This window comes from Petaurus breviceps, unplaced genomic scaffold, assembly GCF_028583685.1.
Source record: "Petaurus breviceps papuanus isolate PSGF00001 unplaced genomic scaffold, PetGlider_PUasm1.0 171, whole genome shotgun sequence".
Classification (NCBI taxonomy): Eukaryota; Metazoa; Chordata; class Mammalia; order Diprotodontia; family Petauridae; genus Petaurus; species Petaurus breviceps.
The window spans coordinates 121056-144935 of record NW_027185754.1 but is presented as its reverse complement, the minus strand read 5'-3'; the positions used below and the strand labels follow the sequence as shown (position 1 = coordinate 144935).

General features: G+C 38.8%; 1 long non-coding RNA gene across 1 annotated transcript in view; it reads right to left on the bottom strand.

Moving 5' to 3' along the window:
- Positions 1–503: 503 nt before the first annotated feature.
- Positions 504–23880, bottom strand: part of LOC138157242 (uncharacterized) — a 33092-nt gene continuing 9715 nt past the window's right edge. The window contains exon 3 of the long non-coding RNA XR_011167333.1: positions 504–795. This is a non-coding gene — a long non-coding RNA (uncharacterized lncRNA). The remainder of the gene's footprint in view (positions 796–23880) is intronic.

The following is a 23880-nucleotide window of genomic DNA, read 5'->3' as shown; positions in this document are numbered from 1 at the left end:
AGATTCAGGTTTTCTTACACTCAAAGCAATATTTTTATCATTTCTACCCTAGCATCCTTAGCTCAAAGGAACTCCTGAGAAGAGGTAGTCAGCAGAGGCATGGATGCTATCCAAGCTTCCTCTTGACTGCAGAGGGAGACGCAAAAGGGAGGGGACCCTATAGGTGGGAGATCCATATATTCTGAATACCTCTGAAAAGTCAAATGACCCATTCTAAATGTTTTTATTTAGCTAGGTGGCATGGTGGATAGAGCACTGAGGCAGGAGTAAGGAAGACTCATCTTCCCCAGTTCAAATCTGGCCTCAGATACTCACTAGCTCTGTGACCCTGGACAAATCCCTTAACCCTCTTTGCCTCAGTTTCCTCATCTGTAAAAATGAACTGGAGAAGGAAATGGCAAACCACTCCAGTATTTTTGTCAAGAAAACCCCAAATGGGGTCACAGCGTCAAATACAACTAAAAAAAACTGAACAACAACATAATAATAATAATTTTTGCTTAGGGAGAGGAGTTTAATTTGCTCTGTCAGTCTGAACTAAAGTATAATATTAGAGAAAGAACGGTGAACTTGGAAGTCACAACGACTAGATTCTGGACTCAGCTCCCACTTACTATGTCACTCCCATTAGAATGAGAGCACTTTGGGGTTTGGGACTGGGTTTTTTTTTTTTGGTAGCTTTGTATATCTAGCACTTAATACAGGGTCTTATACAAACTCAGGATGGCACAGATTCATGTTGATTGATTGACCAGGAGCAAGTCGTTTCACTTCTCAGAGAACCAGTTTACTCCTCTGTAAAATAAGAAGAAAGAATAAAATAATACTTTCACTAATTCCTTCCCAAGATTGTTTTGAAAAAAGTATAAAGTTAAATATACATAGGAGTTCATTTTAATTTTTTAAATTTTTAAGAAATGATAGTTTTTGTTTTCATTTTCATTTCCAAATATACTCTTCTCCTTCCTCTATGTAGCAAGGTATCACTTGGAGCAAAGAATGAAATAGAAGCGGGGAGAGGGAGGCAGATAAGCAAAAATAATCAACGTTATTTAAGTCTGACAATATATGCAATGTTCTACATCCTTTGGTCCCCACCTTTTTAAAGGAAGTTATTATATAGATATGTATCTAAATCAGGGGTGGGGAACCTGCAGACATGTGGTCTAGTAGGTCCTTGCATGCAGTCTTTTGACTGAGTCCAAGTTTTACAGAACAAATCTTTTTATTAAAGGGACTTGTTCTGTGAAGTTTGGATTCAGTCAAAGGGCTTCTCTCGAGGACGTAGAGGGACATGTGTGGCCTCAAGGCTGCAGGTTCCCCATCCCTGACCTAAATACATATCGATATAATATTTTAAAGCTCTTCACAACCTGACCCTAATCTATTTTTCAACCTCATTGGACATTATTCCCCATTCTGCATTATGTGATCTAGCCAAATTGGTCCTCTCTCTGTTCCTCACTCACAATATTCCATTTTCTGTCTCCACAGTAAAGACTGTGTTCCAGCTCTGGAATGTAATCCTCCCTTACTTCTGCCTCATTGCATCCCTGCCTTCCTTTAAGATGTTTCAATAATGACAAGTACAACAACAGCTGAATCTTCTTCTCCATGAGACAGACCATTCTGGATTCTCCCTACTCTGTGTGTGTGTGTGTGTGTGTGATGTATTTATGGTGTGTATCTTTGCACTTGTCTCCCCCATTAGAATGTAAGCACATTTTGAGGTAAGGCTTGTTTCATTCTTTATCCTTATATCCCCAGTGCTCAGCACCGAGCCTGGCACAGAGTAAGTGCTTAATAATTACTTCTTGTTTGGTTGACTGATTGATTATAGCTGTTAGTCGAGGAGTTCATACGTTTTCAGGACAGAGGATAAAAGTAGCAATCCATAAGTGAACTGCTTCCATCTGCCCCTTCCCTCAAGTGATGTCATATGACACATTCACCAGTCCTCAGAAGTCCTGCTCCTGAACTCTCTCCCCAATGAACTGGCAAAGTGATCATTTGTCTGCCCTGCTCATCAAAGGCAGAACAATTCCAACTTCTGTCTTCCTCCCTGCATTCAGATCAATAACTCTTTCTGTGGTTTCTACAGAATCATGGAAGATACCAAGAATCCTAAATGACATAGAGAGTAGGCCTGGATAACATTCAGACTATCAGTAGTCTGGCCCACATGGGTAAAAAGAAACTGAACAGATGAGAGGGCTAATAATGATGCTACCCCCATGCCAACAAAAAGCACAGTAAAAAAAATGCACAAAAGAAGAAAGAAAGAAGTTCAGAGGGAAACACAACCAATCAGGACAGCTTTGAAAGTAACAGGATGAATTTTTACACAAATAATATACAACTTAAAGCAAGCTGTACATAATAGAGATTCACAGTTTCACATATAACTCTATTTTTCTGTTCTATTTTGCATGTAGAAATTTTCTTCTCTCTTTGGTGTTCATTAGATTTGGAAGAAAAAAAAAGAAAATTATCCAAGAGGCAAGGGGAATATTAGATATTGAAAGTGAGTATGGAAAGCATATAGGAATCATGCATCCTTTCTCAAAATAAGAGACAAAGGCGGGAAATGAATTTATTTGAGTTTTTCTAAAAGCTTATTGTAGGCCAGCTAGGTGGCACAGTGGATGGAGTGCTGGGATTAGAGTCAGCAAATCGTATTCTTGAGTACTAGTCTGGTCTCAGATACTCACTAGTTTTGTGATCCTATACAAGTCACTTAACCCTTCTTGCCTCAATTTCTTCATCTGTCAAATGAGTGGGAGAAGGAAATGGCAAATCACACCAGTGTCTTTTCCAAGAAAACCCCAAATGGTATCATGAAGAGTCAAACACAACTGAACAACTACAGAAACTTGTTGGATTATTTCTGAACATTTTGACTTTTGTACCTAATGTTTGCTGTTGTTCTTCTTATGCTTTTAGAGCTAAAAAGAAGTACTTCCTTCAAAACACTGCCATGGCATCATAGTTAAAAATAGTACTACCTCCATTTTATAAATGAGGAAAGCAAATCTCAGGGAGGTAAGAGACTCCCCCATTGTGACATAGATATTAAGCATTGGAGGCAAGACTTGAACTTAAGTCTTCTGATCAGTATTTCTCCTACAACACCATGCTTCTTTACAACCTCCTCCATGCCTCAGTTCCTCTTCTGAAAAATGAGGCATTTGGGCCAAGTGATCTAGAAGGGACCTTCCAAGTCAAATATTCTAAGATTTTCTTATTTGTAGGGGTCAGAGTACCTCACTGCCATGCATTAGAAAGTATTTTACTCACAACAGAGACCTTCATTCATCTCCTTTTTACTTTATTTACACACAATTCTATTGTGGTTGTCTGGTTTCCAAGTCCAAAGAAGATTTGAACCAAGGAAAGGGAGAGCCCAGGGTTCATGCATTGAGAGATGGCCTCCTTGACTACTAAAGTCCCTTCCAACACAGAAATTCAACGACTCTGACTATGACATTAATTTGGCTGATCACATGTTTTAACTGGTTTTCCTGGTTCTTTGTCATACTCTGAGATAAACAAGGTTGCCTGATAGCTGAATCATAGATTGTTGGTGTTTCTGCATTTCTATCAATGCAGATGAAGATGATGATCCTCATTTAAGTCATGTATGGCAGAAGAGAGAAGGGCAATAGAAGAAGAATGTATATGTGTACCCCATTAAGACAGAATTTTCCTATAAAGAATCAGACATGGGAGTTGACACTAGCCTCCTGCATGAGGCCACTACTCTATTCTTCTCCTTACTCCCTAGTCTCAGGGTACTGTTGTCCCCAGTGTTTCCCCCCTGCCTAATTGTGGTTAAGCAACTCTCAATGACAGAGAGGGTAAAGCTCCCATCACACGTGCATGCCAGCCACAAATATAACCCTGTACAGCTCTGCCAGCAGAAACAACAGGGGGGGGAGAAAAGGGGGGCAGGGAATAGGGGAAGGAAGGAAGTGGCCAGCAATCCTCTTTACATTAGAAATGGGATTGGAAATGGGGTAATCGTCTAAATGGGCAGGACTGATGAGTTGATAAACATAACTCCCCTTTTTTTTATTACAGAGATGAGGTCGACTCAGCATTATAATCCCCTTCCAACTGCTCAGGGAGATTTCCAGCCAGTCACTACCACCCCACCTCACCCAACCACTGCATTAGTCTGATGGGAAAATCACAAATGAGATCTCATCTGCACTGTGTTTCATAATGGCCTTTAAGAGCATGGGGCCTGAGGTTATTATGGGGCCCAGGACACCCCCTCTGCAGTGTTCTCCTTTGTCTCCGTGCCTGTCGCTCCCTCCTCCCTCCCTTTCTCTATTCCCTCCTCCCTTTTTTCTCCTCCCTTCCCCTCACTACATTCTATCCTCTCAGGATCTCATAGAGTGGTCCTGAGTGAACTGCAGCTTTATTGGTAGAAAGAGCATCAGATTTGGAGTGAAAGGCTTCATAGGTTTGAACATCAGCCTTGCTATTATCTACCAGTATAATCTTAAACAAGCCTCTTCATGTCTCTGTTTCCTTGCCTGTAAAAGGAGAAACTTGGACTAGTTCAAGAGTTCTTAGAAAGGAGTCTATGAATTTTCTCTTTTTTAAATTTATTTGGATAATTTCAATATAATTGGTTTTCTTGTAATCTTCAGTATTGTATTTTATGTATTTAAAAAGACTAATCTGAAATGGGGTCCAGAGGCTTCACCAGGCTGCCCAAGGGGTCCATGACATGAGTAAAATTGATTCCCTGGATTATATAATCTTTAAAGTCCCTTCTAGCTCTAAATTTATGATTGATCTTTCAGGTCTGTTTAATGCACAGACAGAGGAGGAAGTCACTTACTGGAATGATTGAAGTGATATTGAGGGCTATACCCTTCTCCCTTCAAAACATCTCCTTTGTCACCTATCAATAGACCCACAATTCTACCACTTGGTTTTTTTTTTTTTGTGGCATTGGAGATTTTTTGGTCTTTAAGATTCTCTCCTTGAAAAACACATTGTCTCAGAAAAGATAAAATCTTAATTTTGTTATCATCTAACACTTCAGAGGAGAGATTAGTTGACATTGAGGTGAGAATAAGGTTCTGAAAGAATAAAACACAGAGTAGGCAACTGAGGGGACCTGGAGAATGAGGAAGTACAACAAACTAAGGTGGCTCAAAATGGTGGAAAGGACACTGAATTTGGATTCAGATGTGGATGCAAGTCCCAACTCCAATAATTAGTTGCTGTGTGAGTAGGGACAATTGACTTTACCTCTCTGAGCCTGAGTTCTCTCACCTGTGAAATTAGGATAATAATAGTGTTTTATCTAGACCTACTTCACAGAGGTGCTGTTAAAAAATCACCTTGTAAAGCTTTCACCTGTAGAGGTTCCACTCCAAATGCCCAAGGTCATACAAGGGATGTGTAAGATTTGAAACCCCTGTACTACACTCAATAAGCATTTATTAAGGACCTACTATATGCCAGGCACCATGCTAAGCCCTGAAGATATAAAGAGAGGCAAAGCTCTCAAAGAGTTCACAATCTAATGAGGGAGACAACACATAAACAACTATGTACAAAAGAGTTAAATACAGGAGAAATAGGAAATAATGAACAAATTAAGAGGGATCAGAGAAGGCTTCCTGTAGAGAGAGGGATTTTAACTAAGATTTGAAAGAGATGAGGCAGACATTATTCCATGAAAAAGAAAGAAATGGAGACTATTCAGTTCAGAAAAGTGCCCACCAGTTATCAGCAGAAGTGGTGTGACCATGAGCAAGTCACATTCCTTTGCCCACACATACCCTCCATGACTCTCACTTAGCTCATATGTAATTTAAGTAGGTTGGAGTAAATGATCTTGATCTACTTTCCCTAGCTCTAATGCACTAGAATTTAGTGCATTTTAGTATTTCCCTAGCTCTAATGTACTAGAATTTAGTGCATTTTAGTTTTTTCCTAACTCTAATGTACTAAGTTATAGCAGGACCTCAACTCTCTTGATATCAGTCACTCTAAATGTTAGATTGCCTTACATTTGCATAGCTTTTTAAATGAGTTTAATTTAAACGTTTGTTATGCAGTTACTATGTTCACTTTACCAGGACAATGTGGAAAGGAATGCAGGATTAAACATAGATAATTTCTACTTCAGACTTCTATGGAAGAAGGAATAGGAGAGAGAACTGTACTTGAGCTGAATAAGAAGAAAGAAGTTTTACAGGTGAACTGGAAGGTTTGAACTTGAGGAGAAGATGGGATTTGGAGAAAAGAAATTGGGGAGTGGGAGAGGAATTAGGAAAATTGAAGGAAAACAATCTTCAGATCCAGATTCTACTTCTGGCTTCTATAAGAGAATGCTAAAGGAGGAGTAGAATTAAGGATGAAGTAGTAAATAGCTCAAGAAGACTTCAGGAAAGGGAAAAGGAGAAGGTAGTTAGCAAGGCAAAGTAAGAAAAGGAGAACAAAGTGATAAGTAAAGCAAATTGGCAAAATGGATTATTAAGTAGTACAAGTTGGTGAAATATATAGGAGGTTGGTAGGAGGAGAGAGATGAGGTGAAGTGAAGCTATAGAATTGGAGAGTCTGAAGAAAAATAAGTGTGGTATGACTGTCAAGTCATTAAGAGGTTATAATAGTTTATAAAGGTCCTAAAGAAGTATTTAGGGGGTATGGTATAAATATTCCCTAAGTGTTTTAAAAAACAAGATGAAAAATAAGATCTAAAAATCAAATCCCTTCATAGTCTTCCATTTTGCAGGACAGTATGGTCTAGTGAATAGGACACTAGACATGGATTCAGAAAGACCTGGATTCAAATACTATCTCAGGCATTTATTGTATGACCCAGAGCAAGTCACCTAACCTCTCTGAGCCTCAGTTTCCTCATCTATATAAAGATAGGGTTAGATTCAATGGCATCTAAGGTCCCTTGTCAGATATAAATCTATGATCCTTCCTTTTCAAGCAAAGAGTTGGCAGCCAAGGACAACACTAGTTTAGAAAACAAACTCACTTGTAAATGTCATGAGGAGACTGACAAGATTATTAGTATTGCCTTTATAACAGTTTTCTCACCTATAAAATAAAGGGGTTGGATAAAACTTTGGACAACATACATTTCCTTGTTTTATGCCTCATTAATCAAAATTCTTTTGTTACTTTTCTTAAGAATCTTGAATTATTTTAACATAGGCATGGGAGGTATCTTATTGGGGTATCATTGAACTATCATTCTGTGATCTCAATCAGCATGTAAAGCACACTGAATTTTGCAGTGATTTGCACTGATTATATGATGTTCATGCTTTCGCCATAGCCAATTGACTACTTTCTTTGTGCCAATGGTAGCCTTAGCTCCCTACTAGAATAGAAGGTGAAGGGACTTGTGGAATGTCACTCCACACTCTATATTATCAGGGACAATGAAGTATTACTATTAAAAAAAACAATAATCCAGAAATGGGATTTCATTGAGGGGAAGAGGGCAGGGAGAGGAGAAAGAATGCTAAGTAAGCTTTTGAAGTGGAGGAGGGGAAATCTGATCCTTGTCAGAAGGTTGTAGAGTAGAATGTCAAACTTAGGGGAAAAAATAAAATAAAATTGCAACTGCATAGATAGAGTACTTTTTTTAATTGAGGTTCTTTCTGAAGGAGAGGGGACTAGATGCTCCAAGGAAGAAGTAGTAGTTTATCTTCCAAGTTTTAATATAGTAGAGCTAAAGAAACAAACAGATATCAACCAGTAAGGTTTGGAACAAGAAGAAAAAGAAATGGTAGTTGATGATTCTCTGCTTGTGGGGTATCAAGGTAGCTATTTGGTAATAACAACAGAGAGGACTGTTGTCTTCCTGGGGCATGTATCCAGGACTCAACAGAAGAAAACCTCCCAAGAGTTATCAAGATATGTGACTACTACCTACTTCTGGTAATTCATGAGGTCAAAAATGATACAACCAGGAAGAATATAAAAAGCATTGGCAAAGATTATGAAGTTGTGGGAGCAAGATATTTAAGGTAAGGGTTGTAGAAAAGAGAAGAGAACAGGAGAGGAGAGGGGAGGAGAGGAGAGGGGAGGAGAGGAGAGGAAAGGAGAGGAGAGGAGAGAAGAGAAGAAAAGAGAAGAAAAGAGAAGAGAAGAAAAGAAAAAACAAAACAAAAAACAAAAGAAAACAAAAGAAAAGAAAAATGTATTTGGGTTGCTGGCTCAGAAGTTGATATCTTGGAACTGGATTTAGATTTCTGGACCCCAGCTTAATATATATGTGTGACAGACTCTTGGCCAGGGATGGAGTACACCTAACAAAAGTTCTAGTAAGAATGTATCTGCTGGAGTTGGTAAAGCTAATAAAATATGTTAATGTTAGAGGTATTGTAGAAAGATAGGCATGCATTGTTGGTGGAGCTGTGAAACAGTACAACTATTCTTGAAAGCAATTTGGAATTATGCAAATAAAGTAATCAAAATGGTTATGTCCTTTGAACCACAGATTCCACTCAAAGGCATATATCTATCAGAGACCATTTACAAAATAAAGGTTCCATAGACACCAAAATATTCATACCAGCATTTTTTGTGGTAAATAACCAAAAAGAACATAGATGGCCATTAATTGGGTAGTTGTTTAAAAAAATCATTGCTACATTTATGCAATGGAATATAACTGTGCTATAAGAAATGACAAACATCATATATACAGAGAAAACTGGAGAAAAAAAAGACTCATGGAGGGGCGGCTAGGTGGCACAGTGAGTAAAGCGCTGGCCCTGGAGTCAGGAGGACCCAAGTTGGGTTCCGGCCTCAGACACTTAACACCCACACACACACACAAAAAAAAAAAAAAAAACTAGCCGTGTAACCTTGGGCAAGTTACTTAACCCCAATTGCCCTCCAAAAGGAAAAACAAAAAACAAAAGACTCATGGAAAATATGGTAACTGTCTTCAGGTATGTGAAAGGCTGGCATGTAGAAGAGGGATTAGTATTGTTCTGTTTGACTCCAAAGGACATAACCAGAAGCAATGATTGGAGTTGTACAGAGGCAAATCTAGGCTTGACATCAAGGAAAGACTTGCTAACATTTAGAGTAATCCAGAAACTGAATGACCTGTTTTAGGAGTCAGTTGAGATTCCCCTCACTGAAAGGTCTTCAAGCACAGTCTAAATGTTCACTTGTAAAGTCTTTTGTAGTGGGGGTATGAATTAGACTAGTCATCCACTGACTCTACATTGGATAAGGTACTTGCCTTCATTAAGCTTGTAGTTTAGGAGACAGATAGAGGACATATATCTAAGTATAATACATAGTAAAAATAATGCTACACGAATAAGAGAACTATAAGCAAAGTACAATTAAAAGCAAAATGTCATAATTTCTGATATTCAACTTTGTTCTCGTGAAATCTCTAGGAGGTAGTTATTAGTATGTCCATAAGAGGAGAAAATTAAGGCTCAGAAATATAAAAAGACTCCACCTCAGGATCCTACAGAACAAAAAAATCAGCTGCTAAGCCAAGAGTAGGAAGCAGTACTGATTCTTAGGTCACAGGATCTCCCTGCACTTCCTTCAGTAGCTTCTTCCCTAGTTCTTGGACAGGAATATGACTTCCACCCTCTACTGCACCATCATCTTCACCACTACATGGTTTCCTTTACTAGCTCTCTCTTCTATCCAACAGAATTCAAATGTTACACATCAAAGGAAATTATGCCAATTGCTCCACATTATTAAGAAGAAGGCTCCAGGTTGTTTCATAAATGTGAGCAAGTAAACTCACCAAAGCAAAAGAGCAGTGACAGGGAGCAATGTCCTACATAGGTATTTGCTGGTTCATCTTCTCCAGGCTCAAATGTCAAAAGCAAAGTCCTTTGTCTGGATTCTTCTAATTTCCATAGCTTCTTTTTAAAAAACTGGGGGGATGTTACAAAATATTACAGTTTTTTTTTCTTAAATTGAAGAATCACAGTATTTTAGAATTAAAAGAGACTTTCAAGATCTCTAGTCCAATCTCCTCATTTTACAGCTGAGGAAAACTAGACCCAGAGAGAGACTTTAGGTACCCAAAGTCACTTAGAGTAGAGCGTGGAAGAGCGAGGGCTAGAATCTAGGTCCCTTTCCTACAAGTGCAGTGCCCTTTCTACCACACCATGTCTTTGAACTGCCAGTGGCATCACTCAGCCTAAAACATTCTCACATTTTGTACTGATTACACAGTATAGTAGTTTCTCCAGCTATCAGGGGAAAAAAATCCTTCTTTTTCCCTCCAAGGAAGAACACAAAAGCTATTTTAGTCACCACATTATAAGATATATGACCAAAGCATACAAACTAAGGAAATTGGAAGTCCTGCCAATGTCTCAGAAAAGGCATTGACAGGCAGGCTGTTTAGAAGCTAATTTTCTTTCTACTGGGGGGGGGGGGGATTGTGGGAGGGAGAGCAGGAAAGAGAATGAGGGAAAGGGGAGGAGAACAGAGGAGAGAAGAGAAAAAGACACATTTGCATGTGCTATATACTCTCTTGTTACTAGGGAATTTGGCATGAAAGAAGATTCTTTGCTTCAGCACTTAACAGCTCCAACACTTACTAGCTATATGGCTGTGGGTAAATTATTCAACCTCCTTGAGCCTCAGAATCTTCATTTATAGTAGGGGGATATGAATTCTTGTGCAATTTACCTCACCAGGGGTGTTTTGAGGAAAGTGCTTTGTAATCCTTAAATATGACACTCATTCAACAGCAAGGGAAACATTTTAGTGTCTATGTGGAAGGAAGGCACTGTACTAAGTCAAGGATATACAAAGACTAAAAAAAAAAAATACACAGTCCTTACCCTCAAAGAGCTTACAGCTTCCTAGAGGGGGGTGAGACAGTAGATTCGATAGATAGATAGATAAATAAATAAGTACTAATAGTACTAGGACAGAAGAATGACAGAGGCAAAGGAGGAGGGATCCAGACAACAATGAGCAATGAAACAATGAACTACAACAACCTGCAGAGACAGAGAACATTTTGAGGGCTAGGGGGAAGAATGCAGAGAGAAAAGGGCATTAGCAAGAAAATCTTCCCAAGGAGGCCACACCTGAAGTGGGTCCTGAAAGAAGATAATGATTCTAAAGTGCTGGTTGGAGAGGTTGCGCATTCCAGTCATGGGAGACAACTGGAACAAGTACAAGGAGGCAGAAGATGACAGCTCAGCTTGAGAACCAAAAAAAGTTGTCCAGTTGGACTGGAATATAGAATTGATGGGAAAGGTATTGTGAAAAAAGCCTGACAAGGTAACTTTGGAGCCAGATTGTTGAAGGCCTCAAATGTTGTCACCATTATTATTATTCTTTCTCAAAGATCCTACTATTTTCTCCTCACCTGAACTCACTAATCCCTGGGTAGTGACAGTCATCTCCATGGTAACCATTCATGACATCATAAGCACAATAAGGACACCATAAGGGGGAGCAACAAAGAGCAGCCCACACCCTGTTTCAAGACAAACACCAGACATGATTCTAGGTGCTGCCTTGAGGTGCTGATTAAGAGCTAGCTCTCCAAATATATGCTATGGAGTAGCCAGTGTTTATTAAAAGGCTCTAGTTGCCCAGGAATCTGTGAGTGTAGACAAAAGCCTCTGAAATTTCTAAAATCACACAGCAACCTCTTCACAGGAAAATAGGCCAGCTGAGTTGACAAATGCCAACCTAAAGATAAAAATCATTAAACACTGTTGATTTTTACAGGTGTTCCTGAAGGGTCAACAAAAAGGGGGGGGGGGAGTGGAGGGAGTAGGAGAGGCATCTTGAAATGGTTCCATAAATATTTGCTAGAAAACTGGGGGGGGGAGAATGAAATAAGGGAGAGTGGGGGTGGGTAATCACAGCATGTTCCTAGAGAGTCAGTCTTTTCCTTCTACCTTTCCTTACCAGAATCAAGTTCATTGCTTGAAGCCTAAAGGCTATTAATAACTTTGCCAAAACCAGCCAACAGCCCATAGGTCACCAAGCCACTATCCTAACTGTACTCCCCACTTGGAAGAATGGCAGGGTTATAGAGGAAAGCAGAACCCAGAGACAGATGAATGCCAATTTCCACTTCTTTATCTGTTTTCTGTTTTGCATACAGTTCTAGTCATAAGCTCTAAAATTCCATTACTTTGAGATACATCAGAGCTTCCTCAAATCTGCACTTAGAATCAAGGATAGGAAAAGGCATTATTTGAAAAAAATACATTGTGTTCCCCAAGCAACCCCCAGCCATCACCACCATGCACACATCTGTTCTTTAGAAAGATGTTACCATGAATACAGGTCACTTTAATTTCTGTTATTTATAACATACTTTTAAAAAAGGCATGGAAAATATAAATTGAAGCAGACTAAAACTAACAATCTGAGAGCTAGAGAATAAACATTATCCAGTGAAGCTACCAGTTTAATTACTGATCTTGGAATTTCAATTTATATGTGTTTTAATTAACCACAAGAAGGGCTCACCTATTATTCCTTGAACACAAAAGAAATGACTATGGGAGAGGAAAAAATATTTTTAGTGATAATCTTTGTCTTTGCTCTCAATCTCATCCCAGACATACCAGATAAAACTGACCACAAAAAAATTTGGAGTGAAGAGATACTCTGGTATTTGACTTCTTGAATGCAAACAAAATATGGATATTGTTTCAATAAATAATGTTTTTAGATGAATGTCATAAACAGAAAGTTATGAAAAAATTTCAAAAAAAGAATTCAATAGTCACTGAAATGGCACTTCTGAGGAATAAAACCAAAAATTTATAAACTCACCTTTAATTCCCTAACCCCTCAAATTGCTGCCTTTCTTGACAGGGAAGGAAGAATGGAGTCTCTTTGTTTACCTCTGTTCAATTCCAAAGGACTGTTTGCTATTTCCTCCTCCTTCCCCTGTTGAAATATTGTCCGTTGGATGCTCAACATTCTACCAATGTTTCCTCAGAATCAATGAATCTTACAACTGTAAGGGACTTAAGAAATCATCTGGCCCAGACTTTTAAATCTACAGAAGTTACATATCTAGAGTAATCTGGATGTCATCCTCAACTCCTCATTATTTCACCCCTCATATGTATTGTGTTGCCAAGCTGTCAATTTCACCTTGTAACAAGTCTCATATTCAATCCCTTCTCTCCTTCTACCATGCCACTGCCATGGTACAGGAGCTCATGACCTTGTGCCTAGCCTATAATAGCCTGCTGGTAGATCTGCCTGCCTCTAATCTCTCCCTACTCCAATCTGTCTTCCACTCAGCTGTCAAAGTGATTTCCTAAACCACAAGTTTGACCATATCACTACCCTACTTAAAAAAAAAAATCCAGTGACTCCAAGTCATTATCACCTCCAAGATCATATATCAAAGTCTCTAGCATTTAAGGCTTTTCAACACCTCCCTCCCTCCTGCCTACTTTTCCAATTCTTCATTAGTAGGAAGTGCCATCCTTTTGACCTTTGTCAGGAGACAAAAAGAAAAGAAAGCAAGTCAAGCTAAGTAAACTGGCTGTATGTATAATACAACTTACCCAAGGGCAAGTTAGTGTAAAATCCAAGAACATAAGATCCTCATTGTGTAGTTTGCTATCAGACAATGTATCCTTTTCTTCATGTCAACTAGAGTGGAAATCCCTTATGGTCAGAGACTTGATTTTACCTTTCTTCTGTGCCCCTCCTAGCAGTAAGGAAGCATTTGGCTTCTCAGGATTCCAAGAGACCAAAGAGTGGGTCCCAGCTAGATGATGAGTAAGTAGTTGCCTTGCCTATAGATATCAAAACTAGTGACACAGGGCCATCTCTAGTCATCATGATCTATACCCAACCTCTAGACCCAGATGACTTCAGAGGAGAAAGTGAAGCTGGTGACCTTTCACTACCCTCCCTCACTTAAATCCAATTCACTTGCAAGTCATGGCATCATCTTCCTAATGTCATGCTCCTCTTTGAAAACAAAGAACAAACAAACTAGTGGTATGGGGCAAGGTCTCTCTACCAAGTCTACCTTCAAAATATATTTTTATTATATAAATGAAAATTATCATGTCTCAAGTCTTCCTAGGACTCTCTATGACCTCTGCTGATCACTCCCAGATCACAGAGTTGGTTCAGAAGAAAGTGTTGGATTTGAGCCAGATAAAAAAGTTAGAATCTCACTTCTCTCATTTACTATGTATGACTATAGACAACTCTCTTCATCTCTCTGAGCCTCAATCTCAGTTTCCCCATCTGAAAAAATGAAGATAATACTACTTGAGAGAATAACTATCTGAAATCAATCAATAATCATTAAATGAAGTAATGTTTTGCACACCTTAAAGTACTACATGGTAGCTATCAGCATCATTATTATTATTAATAAAGACAGAAAAATCTATATGCCCAAGTGCCAGAGCTCCCTGTAAGCTATCTGGTTTAATTTATGACCTTGGAATTTCAATTTATGTGTGTTTTAATTAACCACAGAAGAACTCACTCATTATTCTCTAAATACAAAAGAAGAACTGAATATGGGAGAGGGAAAAATATTTTCCTCAAGACAGTCATAGACCAGGGCTACTCTAAGAAGCATGGACTTGTTATTTCTTATGAGTTCTCAAAACACTCATTAGTATAACTGTGCTAACCACCTAACTATTGCTATATCAGAAATGCAAACAAAGGTTTCTCAGAAACTTTCTCACAGACTCAGTCCTGAATCTTCCTTTGCTATTTAAGGACAGGACCGATCACTACCCCAAGAAACAAAAAACCTGAGGAAATGATACACGAATATACACATTCTCCTCTGCCACTTGTATGCCAGTCAGCACAGTGGGGAAGAAAACAAGTACACACCCATGTCAGGGAAGTATCTCCAAGGAAACCAGAAAAATTCATCTACTTTTATCTCATGCGTTATTCAGAAGTTCCCCTGGGTCATACTCTCACCCTATTAACAATCCACACCAGTTCTGTCAAACTCAAATAGAAACCACATATTGACTTGGAAAACCACAAATTAACATTATCTATGTTGCCTTGCATTTTTATTTATTTTATTAAACATTTCCCAGTTACATTTTAATCTGGTTCAGGCAGCACTCAGGAATTTTGCAGCTTGTCCCTCTGAACCAGACCACCAAGGGGCACAAAAGTAGACCAGCCTAACTACCTCTAGGGGACTCAGTAACAACCCTTCTTCCACTTTAAATATCTTGGGAAATCCAGGTATATTAATGCACACCTATAATCTCTTACTGGGGGAGGCAAGGGCTGGTGGATTAATTAAACTCAGGAGTTCTGATTTTAGTCTTGTAGTAGGGCAAAAGAGGGTTAGCACTGTCTAACATTACTATGGGGAGCCATAACTCCTCCCCTACACCCCAGTCCCAGGCCACTTTCTCACTCCCACCTCCAGCAGATTGCCTAAATATCAAACCAACCCAGGTAGGACATGGAGCAAGTTGAAGCCTCTGTGCTCTTCAGAAGTAGAATTTGGCTTATGAGTGACCTCTGCACTTCCAGCCTGGGCAAGATAAAGAGACCTAGTCTTAAAGGGGAAAAAAATAGAAATAGAGACACAGATGGAGCTATAGACAAAATACAGATCCTGAGATTTATCATGAGAGAGTTACCCTCCCCACTCCCAACAACTCTCAAGCTACCTAATGCTTCTTAGCAGAGAATAGTTCCCTGGTCTCCATTATCCCAGTGTGGAATCAGTCAGATACCCTCATCTTTGCCATAGCTGCTGACCAAGGAGCTAACAACCTGCCTTCCTTCCTCTTAAAGTAAAGGTGTTGTCTTTCTTCTACTTCTACTGTCTACTTCCAGCCAGTAAAGGTGTTGTCACTTGATACTCAGCTGGGGCATACTCACCTAGGCACATGCAGAAACCAACACATTATACGGAATACAAATGGATGCTCAATAAATAATTATCGATTTGTACCCACTCATCCCATCCTCCCAAAATGCACAGCCAAGGAAAGGCCATGATTTGTACCTCTCTGGTAATTTTTTTAAAGCTATCCCTGCTTTAATCAGCAAAAAAAAATTCATAGCAAGAAAGCAATCTGTGTTCTGATCCATTTGAGTTCTGCTTCCCAGTCCCCTGGCTGAATGGAATAAATATTTGTCTTTCTCACTCTGTGTTTGAAGTCTGTACTAAGTTTGGTGCCAGCTGTTCTGAGATGGAAGAACAGCTTGACTCAAATGCCAACAATGAAAAAGAGGGATTATAATCAAGTGCTGGCTATTCAAGAAAACGTCAGATCATAGAGCCTCAGGACCAGAAAGAGACTTCAGAAGTTATTTAATTCAGCCCTTACACCAGCAGGAATCTCCTCTACAATATTCTCAATCAAGGGTCATCCAGCCTCTGCCAGAAGAATTCCAGAGATGGAGAATGCATTTCTTCTGCAGGCAGCCAATCCCACTTTTCCACAGATCTAATAGTGAAGAATTTTTCTTTACATTGAGCCAATATCTGTCTGTCTTTATCTTCCAGCCATTTCTCCTTTTACCATCCAGCACCAACCAAGTAAAACAAATCTACATTCCCTCTTTCATATGACGACCCTTCAGATATTTGAAGTCAACAATAATGCTCTTAGCGTAGTACCTAACATGTGGTAGGTGCTTAATAAATGCTTGTTGCTTGATTGATTACTGTCTTCCCTCCTCTAGGTTAAACATCCCCTTGTTTCTCTGAAGAATAGGGATATGATTTTCTTTGGCCACCTCTACAGGTGCCATCTCTCCTGATATGTTTAGAATCAGGAAGAATTTTGAAAATCCTCAAATTCTACAAGTCAGTTGAGGAAACCAGAGTTTGTTTGTAAAAGAAGTAACAATGTGACGTGCTCAGCATCTTGTGTTACTGAATATATGGGATTTTTGAAACCTATGGAACCACTGAACTCCCTAAGGAAAAACTCAGATTCATGGAATGTTGAAGCTGGAAAGGACCTTAGAACACAACCTGCTAGAGCTACAAATGAACTTAGAACACAGAACATCAGAAGTAGAAAGATACCTCAGGACATAGCATGTCAGAGGTATGAGGGACCTCAGAACACAGAATATCAGGGCTGGAAGGAACTTTGGAAACTATATGATCTTATCATTGGATATTTCACAAATAAGAAAACTGAGGCTCAGAGAAGGGAAACAAATTATCCAGTGTCGATGGGCATAGTCAGGACTAGAACTCACATTTCCTGATACCCAATTTAGTGCAGCTAAATCCTAATGCATGGGTAAGTCAGAATTGGGGGTGGTGAAGTAAAGTGTGTTAAGACAAGGCTTAAGACAGATAATCCCTCTTTCCAAGCAATTCCTTCTAGAAAGAACAATCTTCAGTGGACTACACTGAGGTCTTGAGGGTTGGAACATAAGCTTTCCAGAAGAAATAATTTAGCAACTTGAACATGAGGCTACAGTCTGCACTTCTCTGCTATGCACCTTCACACTTACATCTACCAGGTGTCCAGGAGAACAGTGCCCCTAGGCAATGCTGCTTTTAATGAGGTCAGGATTAGAGTCACCTAGAAAGCAGGACACAATGACCTTATGACTGATTCCTTCATCACATGAACTAAAGAGTCACTAAGAGAACTAAATCATTGATAACTTTTTTCAACAAGATTTTATTTTTCCCAATTGCATGTAAAAACAATTGTTAATGTTTGCTTTTTTAAAATTTTAAGTTTCAAATTCTCTCCCTCCCTCCCCTCCCCTCACCTCTCCTTGAGACAGTAAGCAATTTGATTTAGGTTATACATTTGCAATCATGTAAAACATATTTCCATATTGTGTCACTGATAACTTTGACCACAAAGCAAAACCCTAGAGGAAGTAGTCTCTTGATAGTTGTAGCTCTCCCTGACTCTTCAACATCCACAATACTCTCTAAGTATATAAACTGAGGGAGGGAGAGAGAAAGAAGAGAGAGGTGGGATGTGTTTCATAAGCTAGAGAAATTAAGTTAAGGAAGGTATGTATTTAAAATCTGATACAAAACAAAACAAGAAAAACCTCCAGAACCATAAAAGCTCAACTTAAACTGAAAAGGTTCAACCAGATGGTCAAGAATGTACATCAGTCTCTGACAAAAACAATGGATTTGGAGTCAGTGGGTCCAGGCTTGAATCTTAGCTCTGATGTTCATTATCTGCACAATAAGTGTGTGTCGAGTCATTTTCTCTCTATGGATCTCAATTTCCCTGTCTTTAAAGCAAGCAGCTTCCAGTACTACAAACCTTGAAAGTCCTACAAAGTTTTGAAAGCTTGGAGTACATTGGTGTATCAGATAAAGTCAAATCAAGTAAATAAGCACTTGTTAAGCCTGGGAAGGCAAAAAAAGTCCCTGTTCTCAAGGGGCTCACAGTCTAATGGGGGAGATAACACACAAACAGCTATGTGCAAACAAGATATATACAGAATAAATAGGAGATAATCAACAGAGGTAAGGCACTACTAGCAATAAGGGGGATCAGGAAAGGTTTCTCAAAAACTTAGGTGGAGTTTTAGATGGAAATCGAAGGAAGCCAGGAAAGGCACAAGATAGAGATGAGAAGGGAAAGCATTTCAGGAATGGAGGACAAATAATGAAAATGTCCAAAGTCTAAGAGATGGAATTTCTAGCACTAAGAATAGCAATGAGGCCAGTGCCACCGGATTATAGAGTATGTAGAAGGATAAGGAGTAGGGTGTAAAAAGACTTGCAAGGTAGAAAGAGGCCAAATTACAAAGGGCTTTAAAAGCCAAACATAGGATTTTCTATTTGATCCTGAAAAAGAGAAGGGGGGTGGGGTGACTTAGTCAGACCTCGACTTAGGAAAATCAATTTGACAACTGAGTGGAAGATGGAGTAGAGTGGGAAAAGACCTGAGAGAGGGAGGCTATTGCCATAGTCTAGTCATAAAGTGATAAAAACTAGCACCAAGGTAGTGGCAATTTCGAAGGAGAGAAGGGGATAATGGAAGTAATAGAAACTTGACAACCAATTTGATATGGGGGAGGGGGTCAAAAGAGAATAAAAAGTTGAGGATGTCACCTAGATTTAGAGCTGGGGTGACTGGGAGGATGGTTTTGCCCTGAAGTGACTAAATGATGGAGGAACTGAGTGAATTGTGACTTACAGATATTAAATTCATTTTGAAGTCTGCATCCTTCTCTTTAGGGTGCATAAAAAGTTGAATCTCCATCTAATTTGAACCTGGATTCATGTTGACTTCATTGCCTTCTGCTGCGGAAGTCTCAGGGGCCTCAGGATCTGCATTGGAGAGTGAAGTCTCCTTCCCTAGAGGGGCTGTTTGCATGAAGCAAAGCATTGCAATCTTCAGTGACCTCCCTAGAGGGGAGGGTGACTTCGAGGTTCTCCTCAGGATATGGACAATGGAGTACAAAGGGGAATGAGTCAAATAGACACACCATCCTCTGTGCTCTAAGGCTTGCTAGCATAGAAGCAAGTAAGCAGCTGGGAGAAGGGGAGGGGGGTGGAGAGGAAGAAAAAAAATATAAAAGACTGAAGGCTGAGGGCTCTCTGGACTTCCCCAAGTCCACACCAGGACTGTTTCTGATGTCTCTGACTATAACTGCTCTCCTTTGTCATTTGGTCCCTTCAAGTTGTGAGCTGCCTGACTTATTTCCCCTCCCCTCCATCTGCCACACACCAGGTTGGTCTCTGAGCTGTTGTATTTTCCCCACAGTTCCACAGCTGGGTCCTGTCCTTGGGAATTATGTTTCAGTAAACCCATAAGGCATTTCCAGAACTATCATATGGAAATGGGATTAGACTCATTTTACTTAGCCCCAGAGAGTAGACCAAGGACCAAATTGGTAGAAGGGACAGGAGGCAAATTTCAAATTAATATAGAGAAGGACTTTCTAATCATAAGAGCTGTCTAAGAATGGATATTTTATCCTATACATGATCATATCCAACTGATCTCTTCCCTTGCTTTAGGCCAGTATTTCAATGCAATAAATTATTATTAAATACCTGAGAATGCATGATAGATACTTTGCTAGGTTATGGGGGTACAAAGATCTATACAATTCAGACCCTGTGCTAAGGCAGTTTACAGTCTACTAAGGAAAAGGTGGGGTGGGAAGACAAGCATACAAATAATTATGACACACATGAAAGAATATGACAATCCAGGTAAAATGTCAAATCTGAGGAGGGAAAGGTTACTCTCAATAGGAGAGAGAGAGATGACTAGGAAAGACTTCATGGAGCTGAGTTGGGTCTTAAGGAAAGAATAGGACATCAAAAGGTACAGAAAGCTGAGGGAATCCATTCTAAGAAGGGCAGATAACATGAACAAAGGCAAAGAGTGGTGAGAGGGCAAGACAAAAATAGGGAATAGAGAATGAATACTACAATATGACTAGAACTTAAAATATGGGCTGCTTTTTTTTTTTAAAAAAAAGAGTAGTTAGGGATAAAGCTTGAGAAATCAATTGGGGCTAGTTTGAAAAAGGATTTAAATTACATATTCAGAATTACATATTGCTTTATTGAGTAAACAATAGTTATGAGCCTAAGTAACTGATGATGCTGTTTGATGCAGCAGAAAGATTCCTAAATTTGGAGGATAGAACTTAGAATCACAGGACTGAATCTCAAATTCCAGAATCTACCCTTCCACTCCTTTATTTCTTCATTTATAAAGGGAGTGGCTTAGACTAGATAACCTTGAAGAATACTTCCAGCTCTAGAACTATGACCTTATAATCCTATGATTTGGGAGGGAAGGAAGGAAGGAAGGAAGGAAGGAAGGAAGGAAGGAAGGAAGGAAGGAAGGAAGGAAGGAAGGAAGGAAGGAAAGCTACCCACAATATGTTTAACTCAGAAAACAGAAAACAAGCAGAGAAAAGGAAATGTGATGAAAGGGGGCCTACACAAAGGGGACTCCCAAACCTCTCACAAAAGATCAAGAGATTTCAGATACCCATTCCTCTTCCCTGTGAGAAAGTTCTCAAAGTATATGGTTTCTTGCTTTATGGGTCTAGTTGAACCTTATCCTCTGCCTTAGGAAATTGCATTGAGCTTGCTTTCTTTATTAAACACATGGGGGAAAGGGGAAAGTTGATAATTATTTTGAAGAGCAGAGAATTCTGAGATGATACTCTCTTAGGGATAATTCAGTTCAAGTGAAAGATGCTACTGAGAAACATTACTTACACTGAACAATAGGTATCATCAAGGAAGAGAAGTTTTGAGAGGTGAATGAGTTAGCTTTTCTTCAAAGATGAATACAGAAATCTGTTCTTGTGCAATGCAATCACAGTAATGACAGAAAGACTTTTAATTCTGTGATGATACTTTCTTAAACTGAACTCAGGATGATGCCCTAACATTTAGATGTAAGTTTCAACTCAGTATCCCACAAGGACTGAAGATCACTTTTCAAAGATCTAACAGGCAACCTGCCCGCCTATCTCATCTCCCTCTCATTTGGCTGGCATGTGATTTATCTGTAAGTTGTAACTATCCACCCAGTCCTGACTGCATAATTTGCAGTTGAGATAAATTAAGAAAGGATCAAAGGTTTGGGTTCCTCATGAACAACATCTTACAGTTAGTTATCTATTAATTCCAACAAAAGTTCCTAGTAACATTAAAGTTGAACACACAGAGTCCTGGATAAGGAAGAAATAAGAGCTTGCTTCCTTTAAGACATAGATTTTTGTGGCAAAATGCAGTAATGGAAAGACTGATAGGTCTGGGCCAGCAAACATAGATTTAAATTTTAAAATACCATTGTAACCTAGGACAAGTCAGTTCACTTATTTGGGTGTTGGTTCCTACATCTATAAAATGAGGGATTTGGACTAGATGACTCCAGAAACTAATCCCAGCTCTAAATTTATGATCCAAAAATTATGAGTCAAAAGGAGGTGTCACTTCTAGTCCCAAGGATCAGGAACCCTGAGAAACATTATTGTTTCCAGTCCCAGGTGATCAGGGACTCTTTCTGGATAAAGACCAGAATGCAGAGCATCTTGGAAGCACAAAATCTTCCAAACACCCAGAACTAGCTCTGAAAACAGCACAGTTAAAAAGCATGAAACTTGATCCTCCATCCCCCAACTCCATGCTAGGAATTGAGCCCAACATTAACATAAAGTTCCAAATCAACAAATAGGATGAAAAACATGAGAAAACAACAAAAAAAGAACCTGACCATAAAAAAAAAAAAAGATATCATGGTGACAGTGACAATCAAGACATAAACTCAGAAGAAGACAATGAAGTCAAAACAGCCACAAGCAAAGCCACAAAGCAAAACAAATTTAAATTGAACACAAGCCCAATAAGAATTCCTAGAAGAGCTAAAAAATTATTATTAAAGTCAAATAAGAGCAATAGAAGAAAAATTAAGTGAAGAATGAAAGCAAAGGAAGAAAAATGTGAAAAGACAATTAACAACTTGGTAAAAGAGGCATAAAAAAATGAAGAAAATAACACCTTATAAAGCAGCATGATCAAATGGAAAAAGAAGTACCAAATCTCACTGAAGAAAATAATTACTTAAAAATTAGAATTGGGCAAGTGGAAGTTAATAACTCCATGTGACATTAAGAAACAATAAAACATAATCAAAAAAGTTAAAAATATAGGAAAATGTGAAATATATCACTGTTAAAACAACTGACCCAGAAAATAGATCCAGCAGAGATCATTTAAGACTTACTGGATTACCTGAAAGCCATGATCAAGAAAAGAGCCTAGACATCATATTTCAAGAAATTGTCAAAGAAAACTTCACTGATACCCTTAAACCAGAGGGTAAAACTAAATTGGAAAGAATCCATAAATCACCCAAAAGAGGTCCAAAGAAGAAAATTTGCAGGAATATTATAGCCAAATTCCAGAGCCCCCAGGTCAAAGAGGAAATACTTCAAGCAGGCAAAAAGAAACCATTCAAATACCATGGTGACACAGTCAGGACCACACAACATTGAGCAGTCACTACCTTAAACCATCAGACAGCTTGGAATATCATTTTTGAAAGGCAAAAGAGCTGGGATTAAAACCAAGAATAAACCACTCAACAAAACTAAGTATAATCCTTCAAAGAAAATAAATTGGATATTTAATGAAATAGAGTACTTTCAAGCACTCCTAATAAAAAGACTAAGCTTAATGGAAACTTTGACTTTAAAATACAGACTCAAGAATAAAGGAATAAAGAATAAAAACTCAAGAATAAAAGAATAAATAAAAAGGTAAACACAAAAGAGAAAGTTTAAAAGACTGAATAAGGTTAAACCGTTTACCTTTCTACGTGGGAAGATGATAAATGTATCTTCAAAGAACTTTATCATTATTATGGTGATAGGATTTTACATATAAAGAGGATGTAGGAGTAAGTCAATTATGTTGATGTGATATAAAAAAAATTGATAGGCAAGAAAGAGGATGCCCAAGGAGGAGCAAAGGAAAGAAAAATGTGGGAAATTATCTCACATACAAGAGGTGCAAAAGAGTTTTTACAGAGGAGGAAGTTAGGGGGAGTAGACAATTCTTGAACCTTATTCACATCTAAATTGGTTCAACATACATATACACATCACACATATGTGTGTATATATGTATATACATCAATATATACATATACACACATATACACATATAAGTGTGTGTGTGTATACTTAGCTGGTAATAGAAATCTATATAACCCAACAGGGAAGCAAGAGTGGAAAGGGATAAGAAAAGGGGCTGGGGCGGGGGGGAGTGGAAGGGAGTGATAAAAGTAAGTGGTCAGAAGCAAAACAGATTTTAGAGGAGGGACAGGGGAGAGAGAGAGACAGACAGACAGACAGAGAGAGGGAGAGAGAGAGAGAGAGAGAGAGAGAGAGAGAGAGAGA